This window comes from Pseudophryne corroboree, chromosome 2 (genome assembly GCF_028390025.1).
Source record: "Pseudophryne corroboree isolate aPseCor3 chromosome 2, aPseCor3.hap2, whole genome shotgun sequence".
Classification (NCBI taxonomy): Eukaryota; Metazoa; Chordata; class Amphibia; order Anura; family Myobatrachidae; genus Pseudophryne; species Pseudophryne corroboree.
The window spans coordinates 358,469,752-358,480,018 of NC_086445.1; positions in this window are offsets into that span (position 1 = coordinate 358,469,752).

The window sequence follows — 10,267 nt, forward strand, 5'->3', positions numbered from 1 at the left end:
CATGTAACAGGCTGTGTTTGAAAAATGACAGGAGCTGGTTGGTTGGTACTTTATCTTCATTCACTTTAACTTTCTCCAAGGCTTAGTACAAAGATCTCTTAATTGCTTACATTAGAGGCCATACTCTGTTGGAAATTCAGCACCTAGCCTGGTGCAAGTTTCAATGGTGTGTCCGAGACGCACCAAGATGGTTATTGCGTCAAAAGACGCACAAAGTGGTCATCCCAGTCCTTGCACACTCAGACCCACAGTTGTACACCAGCGGAAGGGCTTACACTAGCATTAGCATAAAGTTGCAGATGCAACTTCGACAAAAGACAATAAAGCGGTTGCAGCAGCGTACAGCTCAGAATCAGACCCATTATGTGGTTGCTGCAATTATTCACCAACTAAAACAACTATAGCTACTCTTATTATTAGATCCTAGCCTATTGGAGAATGTTTGAATATTCCCTATTGATTAGTTTCAGCAGGTGACAACAGAGTTATTAGTGAACTTGTCCAGAACATAAAGATTGGATCTTAACAACCTTTTTTAGTAGTCTGTAGAACACTTTTGCAGACTTTAAAGGTAAGCTGTTCTGTACAGTATCTGAGCACTATGTAACTTTGTGTCATCTAACTTTGGTACAGTCCTTAATAACCCTTATTAATGATATATGGCAGCTCTTTATAAGTGTGGGGTGGGTGGGTGGGTGATTGTCAATGTAATGTGGAGGCTTTTACTCAGCGTCGGACTGGCTGATCGGGGAAATGCTTCCGGTCCATTTATGCCGGGACATTGTTTAGAAGCTCACGGCTCTTTACACCCACTAACTGCATCACAGGTGATTGCAGGTGTGAGTGCAGAGAACCAGGTGCCTCTAAACATTATCCCAGCATAAATGGACCAGAAGTATTTTCCCGGTCAGCCAGTCTGATGCAGCTGTTACTTTAATGTGAAGTTGATGGGGCTATTATTATATTATTGGGTCTACTATAGCAAAATGGTCTCCTATTAATTTTGGGGGCTCATTGGAGGACAATTATATATATATATATATATATATATATATATATATATATATATATATATATATATCATACTTGCCTACCTGACCCTCTCCATGAGGGAGAAAATGCTCTGTTCCTGGACTTTCCTGGTAATGTATGATTGCCATCACCTGTGGTGAAACATCTTTCTTATCAATTAACTAGCTCACCACAGGTGATGGCAATCATACATTGCCAGGAAAGTCCAGGAACAGAGCATTTTCTCCCTCATGGAGAGGCTCAGGTAGGCAAGTATGTATATATATATATATATATCTATATATATCTATATATATAGAATAGAGAGTGAAGAGAGTGCGCTCATAGTGCAGATCAATTTTTATTTAAAAACACAAATGAAATAAAATCAGCCTCCTGACGAAGTAATCTATGAAACACGTTGATGCTGTGCTTGCCAGACGCTTGATCTTCTCCACTCGCACTGCACAGGCTCCCTGAGTTCGTGACACGGTGTCCTGACGGGTACGGTCTGGAAAATATTCAGCCGGCGTGGTGTAAGGTCCCTGGTCCATGTGTCAGCGGTGTGCAGTTTTGCCATTGTGGAATGTATTATACCATCTGCTAGCCTGCCCACGGTGTGGGTTGTTCAGGGTACGAGTCCTGTAGAATTACTTGATGTTTTTATTTCATTTGGGTTTTTAAATAAATATTGATCTGCACTATGAGCGCACTCTCTTCACTCTCTATTCTAGCTATTTAATGCTCATAAGAGCCATCTAAGGAGAGTTACTGTGGTGTTGATGTACACCTGTGCAACAGCCCAGAGTGGATTACCTGTGGACTGAGAACTATTACCTTTTAATTACCAGCGCACCTGTACACATTGTTTTTTTATACATATATATATATATTAGTGATGTACACCGGAAATTTTTTGGGTTTTGGTTTTGGATTAGGTTTTGGATTCAGACGCGTTTTGGCATAACCTCCCTGAAATTTTTTTGTCGGATTCGGGTGTGTTTTGGATGCGGGTGTTTTTTTACAAAAAACCCTCAAAAACAGCTTAAATCATAGAATTTGGGGGTCATTTTGATCCCATAGTATTATTAACCCCAATAACCATAATTTCCACTAATTTCCAGTCTATTCTGAACACCTCACAATATTATTTTTAGTCCTAAAATTTGCATCGGGGTCGCTGGATGACTGAGCTAAGCAACCCAAGTGGCCGACACAAACACCTGGCCCATCTAGGAGTGGCACTGCAGTGTCAGAGAGGATGGTACTTCCAAAAAATAATCCCCAAACAGCACATGATGCAAAGAAAAAAAGAGGCGCAATGAGGTAGCTGTGTGACTAAGCTAAGCGACCCAAGTGGCCGACACAAAGTCCTGGCCCATCTAGGAGTGGCACTGCAGTGTCAGACAGGATGGCACTTAAAAAAATAGTCCCCAAACAGCACATCATGCAGAGATAAATATATATATAATACATATGTATATACTGGTGGTCAGCAAAATTCTGCACTGTCCTCCTACTATAATACTGCGCACAACTACAATGCAGCACAGATATGGATAGTATACTTGATGACACAGGGGTAGAGCAATGGACTACTGTACCGTACTGCTATATAGATATACTGGTGGTCAGCAAAATTCTGCACTGTCCTCCTACTATATACTGCACACAACTACAATGCAGCACAGATATGGATAGTATACTTGACGACACAGAGGTAGAGCAATGGACTACTGTACCATACTGTTATATATATACTGGTGGTCAGCAAAATTCTGCACTGTCCTCCTACGATATACTGCGCACAACTACAATGCAGCACAGATATAGATAGTATACTTGACGACACAGAGCTAGAGCAATGGACTACTGTACCGTACTGCTATATATATACACTGGTGGTCAGCAAAATTCTGCACTGTCCTCCTACGATATACTGCGCACAACTAAAATGCAGCACAGGTATGGATGGATAGTACAGACAAAAAAAAAGGATATCTCCCAGTGCTAAATTATATTAGATGAGTCCTATACATTTTTAGCTATATGACCAAACTGTCAGACATCAATAATCACAAGATCAAATGTTAAATGAATTTCCTTTATTAAAGGTAAAATATGGGAACCTATATATGGTATCTCTTTCACTCAATTCTAAAAGTACTAAAATAATTATAGTGATTCCTAATACCGGTATACTGAAAATAAATAAAAAGACAAGACAAAAAACACAAAAACATATACAGTCAGTGATACGCTGTCTTTAGCGATTTACTCACTATAGTTTTCCAAACAATTCAGATTGTTCTCAAATACTTTTAGTAATTACTGAAATATAGTCCTGAAGTTCCAGGAGCGGGGCAATTTTCCACCAAGTTTGGCTTACTTGAACCAGAGAGGCAGTCTTAGTTTATAGTCAGTTCAGGCCAATACCTCCTGAATCCAGTATGTATTCCTATCCCAGGTAAACCATATGAAGAGCCACTTACTTCAATCTCACAGAAAAATAAACGACGGGTGTCTGCCGGCAGACAGTAAATTGGCGTCTCTGCAATCGACTAGTTTCGCCTGTCTCAGCAGGCTTCCTCAGGATGGCCGAGTGCACCTATTCCCCGCTATTTAAACCCCCGTGCGGCATCTGTTGCTATGGTTTCCTGCTACTCCTTCCTGTATGTTCTTGTTTCGATCCGATTATATAGTAATCAGGAAGGAAGAAGACTGCAATAGCTGCTTGAACTTTAAGAGTAATCATCACCCCAAATGGCTAGCAAATATCCCAAAAGGCCAGATGAAAAGGATCCGGAGGAACTGCTCCAAGAAAGCAGATTATGATATACAAATAATGGACCTTATGAAGCAGTTTGGGGAAAAGAACTATATTCAAAGCGATCTGGTAGATAATAAGAATGAGGTGGACAAAATGAAGAGGATGGATCTCCTTCGATACAAGGGAAAAAATGAGAGGAATAAAGAGGAGGTGCTGTTCTTAACAGGGTTCTCAAGCCAGCGGAGATTCTTGGAAGAAGGTATATACAAACACTGGCATATTCTAACTACAGATGAGGACCTTAGAGAAATTATACCGGAAAAACCTAAAATTGTATACAGAAGAGCACCTACTTTAAAGACCAGTCTAGTGAGAAGTTACTGCAAAAATGAGAGGAAAGAAGGAACAACATGGCTAAATGATATGGAACCAGGATTTATAGGTGTAATAATTGCACAGTTTGTAGGAAAACAAGAAAAATATCGACTAAACCGATCACCAGGTATAAATAAAACAGTACAGGAAAAGAATATAAAAGAAAAGAAAAAATTACGTGTAACTCAAAGGGGGTGATATATTTGATGACATGTCCTTGTGGGGTCCAGTATGTAGGCAAGACCTACCGCTGTCTTCAGACTAGAATAAATGAGCATTTGAATAATATTAGGACAAAAAAGGACAACCACAATATTCCTGTACATTTTGCTGAAGTTCATAATAGTGATCCTGCAGTGTTAGAATTTATTGGAATAAAACTGATACAAAAATCATGGAGAGGAGGAGATTGAGATAGTGCACTGCTAAAGGAAGAGGCGAGAACTATTTTTGAACTGGAGACTCTAGTTCCGAAAGGTTTAAATATAGATTGGGAGCTCTATCCGTTCCTAAAGGAATGAGTTATAGCAAGCAAAGAAGAGCGATAGAGAGAATGAACTCTAGAACTTTCTATAAAAAGGATTTTATGAAATCTATAGAAGAGTGATGAATAGAGGCACTGTGTTGTTTGTGTCTATGTGGTGTGTTTATGTTGATATATGTGTATGTGTGTTTTTAAAGTTTGTAAGGATTTTAAACTGATGGATACAAACTGTGGAATTGATATCTATAAAGTAGGGGTTGCTGGGAACATATGCCGGTAAGGAAGATATACTCCTCAATAATTATGGATATGTTCAATATGTACAAATCCAGGGGAAGAGAAAAGGAGAATTCTGGGAGAATAAAAAGGAGGGCACTGCTATCTGTAAGAATTCCAGGAGGAGGAGTGGATAAGATAAAGTCGAATACAAGTGACTGCTACAATGAACAATAATGTGTGAACGCTTCACATATGGCTTCACTTGAGTGATATAAATAAGATGTATGTGTACAATGAATCATAACTTGTGAACACCTTACATATGGCTTCATCTGGCTGGTACAAATGAGAAGGTTATGGTAATTACCACAGTAACCTATAGAAACAATATTGTGAAATATACTGAAGTGGTAAGATGCAGGGATGGATATGTCCCAAAATCACCATGGAAATCGACGCTAACCATGCTGGGACGGAAGTTACCCAAGTCACCATAGCAACAAAATGCGTGTGGATATGCTGGGACGGAAGTTACATAAGTAACCAAGGCAACAAACGTGGAGGAAAGAGGCCACGAGGAACGGAAGTGACGTGACGCTTCCGTCTGACGCTACGGCGGCCCGGGAGTAGCGGGTAACCATAGCAACAGATGCCGCACGGAGGTTTAAATAGCGGGGAATAGGTGCACTCGGCCATCCCGAGGAAGCCTGCTGAGACAGGCGAAACTAGTCAATTGCAGAGACGCCAATTTACTGTCTGCCGGCAGACACCCGTCGTTTATTTTTCCGTGAGATTGAAGTAAGTGGCTCTTCATATGGTTTACCTGGGACAGGAATACATACTGGATTCAGGAGGTATTGGCCTGAACTGACTATAAACTAAGACTGCCTCTCTGGTTCAAGTAAGCCAAACTTGGTGGAAAATTGCCCCGCTCCTGGAACTTCAGGACTATATTTCAGTAATTACTAAAAGTATTTGAGAACAATCTGAATTGTTTGGAAAACTATAGTGAGTAAATCGCTAAAGACAGCGTATCACTGACTGTATATGTTTTTGTGTTTTTTGTCTTGTCTTTTTATTTATTTTCAGTATACCAGTATTAGGAATCACTATAATTATTTTAGTACTTTTAGAATTGAGTGAAAGAGATACTATATATAGGTTCCCATATTTTACCTTTTACATTTAACATTTAACATTTGATCTTGTGATTATTGATGTCTGACAGTTTGGTCATATAGCTAAAAATGTATAGGACTCATCTGATATAATTTAGCGCTGGGAGATATCCTTTTTTTGTCTGTGTTTCTAGTAACGGAGAGGATAGTGGAATCCTCTCTTTTTCTCCATAGCAGCTTTAACGTATCGAGTGAGGCAAAAATAAGCGCAGTCCCCAACTCTTTTTATGGATGGATAGTATACTTGATGACACAGAGGTAGAGCAATGGACTACTGTACCGTACTGCTATATATATACTGGTAGTCAGCAAAATTCTGCATTGTCCTCCTACTATATACTGCGCACAACTACAATGCAGCACAGGTATGGATGGATAGTATACTTGACAACACAGAGGTAGAGCAATGGACTACTGTACCGTACTGCTATATATATACTGGTGGTCAGCAAATTCTGCACTGTTCTCCTACTATAATACTGCGCACAACTACAATGCAGCACAGATATGGATAGTATATTTGACGACACGGAGGTAGAGCAATGGACTACTGTACTGTACTGTACTGCTATATATATACTGGTGGTCAGTAAAATTCTGCACTGTCCTCCTACTATATACTGCGCACAACTAAAATGCAGCACAGGTATGGATGGATAGTATACTTGATGACACAGAGGTAGAGCAATGGACTACTGTACCGTACTGCTATATATATACTGGTGGTCAGCAAAATTCTGCACTGTCCTCCTACTATATACTGCGCACAACTAAAATGCAGCACAGGTATGGATGGATAGTATACTTGACGACACAGAGGAAGAGCAATGGACTACTGTACCGTACTGCTATATATATACTGGTGGTCAGCAAAATTCTGCACTGTCCTCCTACTATATACTGCGCACAACTACAATGCAGCACAGGTATGGATTGATAGTATACTTGACAACACAGAGGTAGAGCAATGGACTACTGTACCGTACTGCTATATATATATATATATATACTGGTGGTCAGCAAAATTCTGCACTGTCCTCCTACTATAATACTGCGCACAACTACAATGCAGCACAGATATGGATAGTATACTTAACGACACAGAGGTAGAGCAATGGACTACTGTACCGTACTGCTATATATATATAATGGTGGTCAGCAAACTTCTGCACTGTCCTTCTACTATATACTGCGCACAACTAAAATGCAGCACAGGTATGGATGGATAGTATACTTGACGACACAGAGGTAGAGCAATGGACTACTGTACCGTACTGCTATATATATACTGGTGGTCAGCAAAATTCTGCACTGTCCTCCTACTATATACTACAATGCAGCACAGATATGGAGCGTTTTTCAGGCAGAGAACGTAGATATTTGCAGCACACTGAGCACAGATATTTGCAGCACACTGAGCACAGATATTTGCAGCACACTGAGCACAGATATTTGCAGCACACTGAACACAGAAACTGAGAGAACGCAGCCATGTCCTTTCGCTATCATCTTTAATGCACGAGTGAAAATGGCGGCGACGCACGGCTCCTTATATAGAATACGAATCTCGCGAGAATCCGACAGTGGGATGATGACGTTCGGGTGCGCTCGGGTTAACCGAGCAAGGCGGGAAGATCCGAGGCTGCCGCGGAACCGTGTAAAATAGGTGAAGTTCGGGGGGGTTCGTATCTTGACTAACCGAACCCGCTCATCTCTAATATATACATATATATATATATATATACTAGAGATGAGCGGGTTCGGTTTCTTTGAATCCGAACCCGCCAGAACTTCATGTTTTTTTTCACGGGTCCGAGCGACTCGGATCTTCCCGCCTTGCTCGGTTAACCCGAGCGCGCCCGAACGTCATCATGACGCTGTCGGATTCTCGCGAGACTCGGATTCTATATAAGGAGCCGCGCGTCGCCGCCATTTTCACACGTGCATTGAGATTGATAGGGAGAGGACGTGGCTGGCGTCCTCTCCATTTAGATTAGATTTAGAAGAGAGAGAGAGAGAGAGATTGCTGTGATACTGTAGATTAGAAGAGAGTGCAGACAGAGTTTAGTGACTGACGACCACAGTGACCAGTGACCACCAGAGACAGTGCAGTTGTTTGTTTTATTTAATATATCCGTTCTCTGCCTGAAAAAAACGATACACAGTCACACAGTGACTCAGTCTGTGTGCACTGCTCAGCCCAGTGTGCTGCACATCAATGTATTGTATATAAAGCTTATAATTGTGGGGGAGACTGGGGAGCACTGCAGGTTGTTATAGCAGGAGCCAGGAGTACATGATAAATAATATTATATTAAAATTAAACAGTGCACACTTTTGCTGCAGGAGTGCCACTGCCAGTGTGACTAGTGGTGACCAGTGCCTGACCACCAGTATATTAGTTGTATTGTATACTATCTCTTTATCAACCAGTCTATATTAGCAGCAGACACAGTACAGTGCGGTAGTTCACGGCTGTGGCTACCTCTGTGTCGGCACTCGGCAGGCAGTCCGTCCATCCATAATTGTATTATAATATATACCACCTAACCGTGGTTTTTTTTTCATTCTTTATACCGTCGTCATACTAGTTGTTACGAGTATACTACTATCTCTTTATCAACCAGTGTACAGTGCGGTAGTTCACGGCTGTGGCTACCTCTGTGTCGGCACTCGGCAGGCAGTCCGTCCAACCATAATTGTATTATAATATATACCACCTAACCGTGGTTTTTTTTTCATTCTTTATACCGTCGTCATACTAGTTGTTACGAGTATACTACTATCTCTTTATCAACCAGTGTACAGTGCGGTAGTTCACGGCTGTGGCTACCTCTGTGTCGGCACTCGGCAGGCAGTCCGTCCAACCATAATTGTATTATATACCACCTAACCGTGGTTTTTTTTTCATTCTTTATACCGTCGTCATACTAGTTGTTACGAGTATACTACTATCTCTTTATCAACCAGTGTACAGTGCGGTAGTTCACGGCTGTGGCTACCTCTGTGTCGGCACTCGGCAGGCAGTCCGTCCATCCATAATTGTATTATAATATATACCACCTAACCGTGGTTTTTTTTTCATTCTTTATACCGTCGTCATACTAGTTGTTACGAGTATACTACTATCTCTTTATCAACCAGTGTACAGTGCGGTAGTTCACGGCTGTGGCTACCTCTGTGTCGGCACTCGGCAGGCAGTCCGTCCAACCATAATTGTATTATAATATATACCACCTAACCGTGGTTTTTTTTTCATTCTTTATACCGTCGTCATACTAGTTGTTACGAGTATACTACTATCTCTTTATCAACCAGTGTACAGTGCGGTAGTTCACGGCTGTGGCTACCTCTGTGTCGGCACTCGGCAGGCAGTCCGTCCATCCATAATTGTATTATAATATATACCACCTAACCGTGGTTTTTTTTTCATTCTTTATACCGTCGTCATACTAGTTGTTACGAGTATACTACTATCTCTTTATCAACCAGTGTACAGTGCGGTAGTTCACGGCTGTGGCTACCTCTGTGTCGGCACTCGGCAGGCAGTCCGTCCATCCATAATTGTATTATAATATATACCACCTAACCGTGGTTTTTTTTTCATTCTTTATACCGTCGTCATACTAGTTGTTACGAGTATACTACTATCTCTTTATCAACCAGTGTACAGTGCGGTAGTTCACGGCTGTGGCTACCTCTGTGTCGGCACTCGGCAGGCAGTCCGTCCAACCATAATTGTATTATAATATATACCACCTAACCGTGGTTTTTTTTTCATTCTTTATACCGTCGTCATACTAGTTGTTACGAGTATACTACTATCTCTTTATCAACCAGTGTACAGTGCGGTAGTTCACGGCTGTGGCTACCTCTGTGTCGGCACTCGGCAGGCAGTCCGTCCAACCATAATTGTATTATATACCACCTAACCGTGGTTTTTTTATACCACCTAACCGTGGCAGTCCGTCCATAATTGTATACTAGTATCCAATCCATCCATCTCCATTGTTTACCTGAGGTGCCTTTTAGTTCTGCCTATAAAATATGGAGAACAAAAAAGTTGAGGTTCCAAAATTAGGGAAAGATCAAGATCCACTTCCACCTCGTGCTGAAGCTGCTGCCACTAGTCATGGCCGAGACGATGAAATGCCAGCAACGTCGTCTGCCAAGGCCGATGCCCAATGTCATAGTACAGAGCATGTCAAATCCAAATATCAGTAAAAAGCC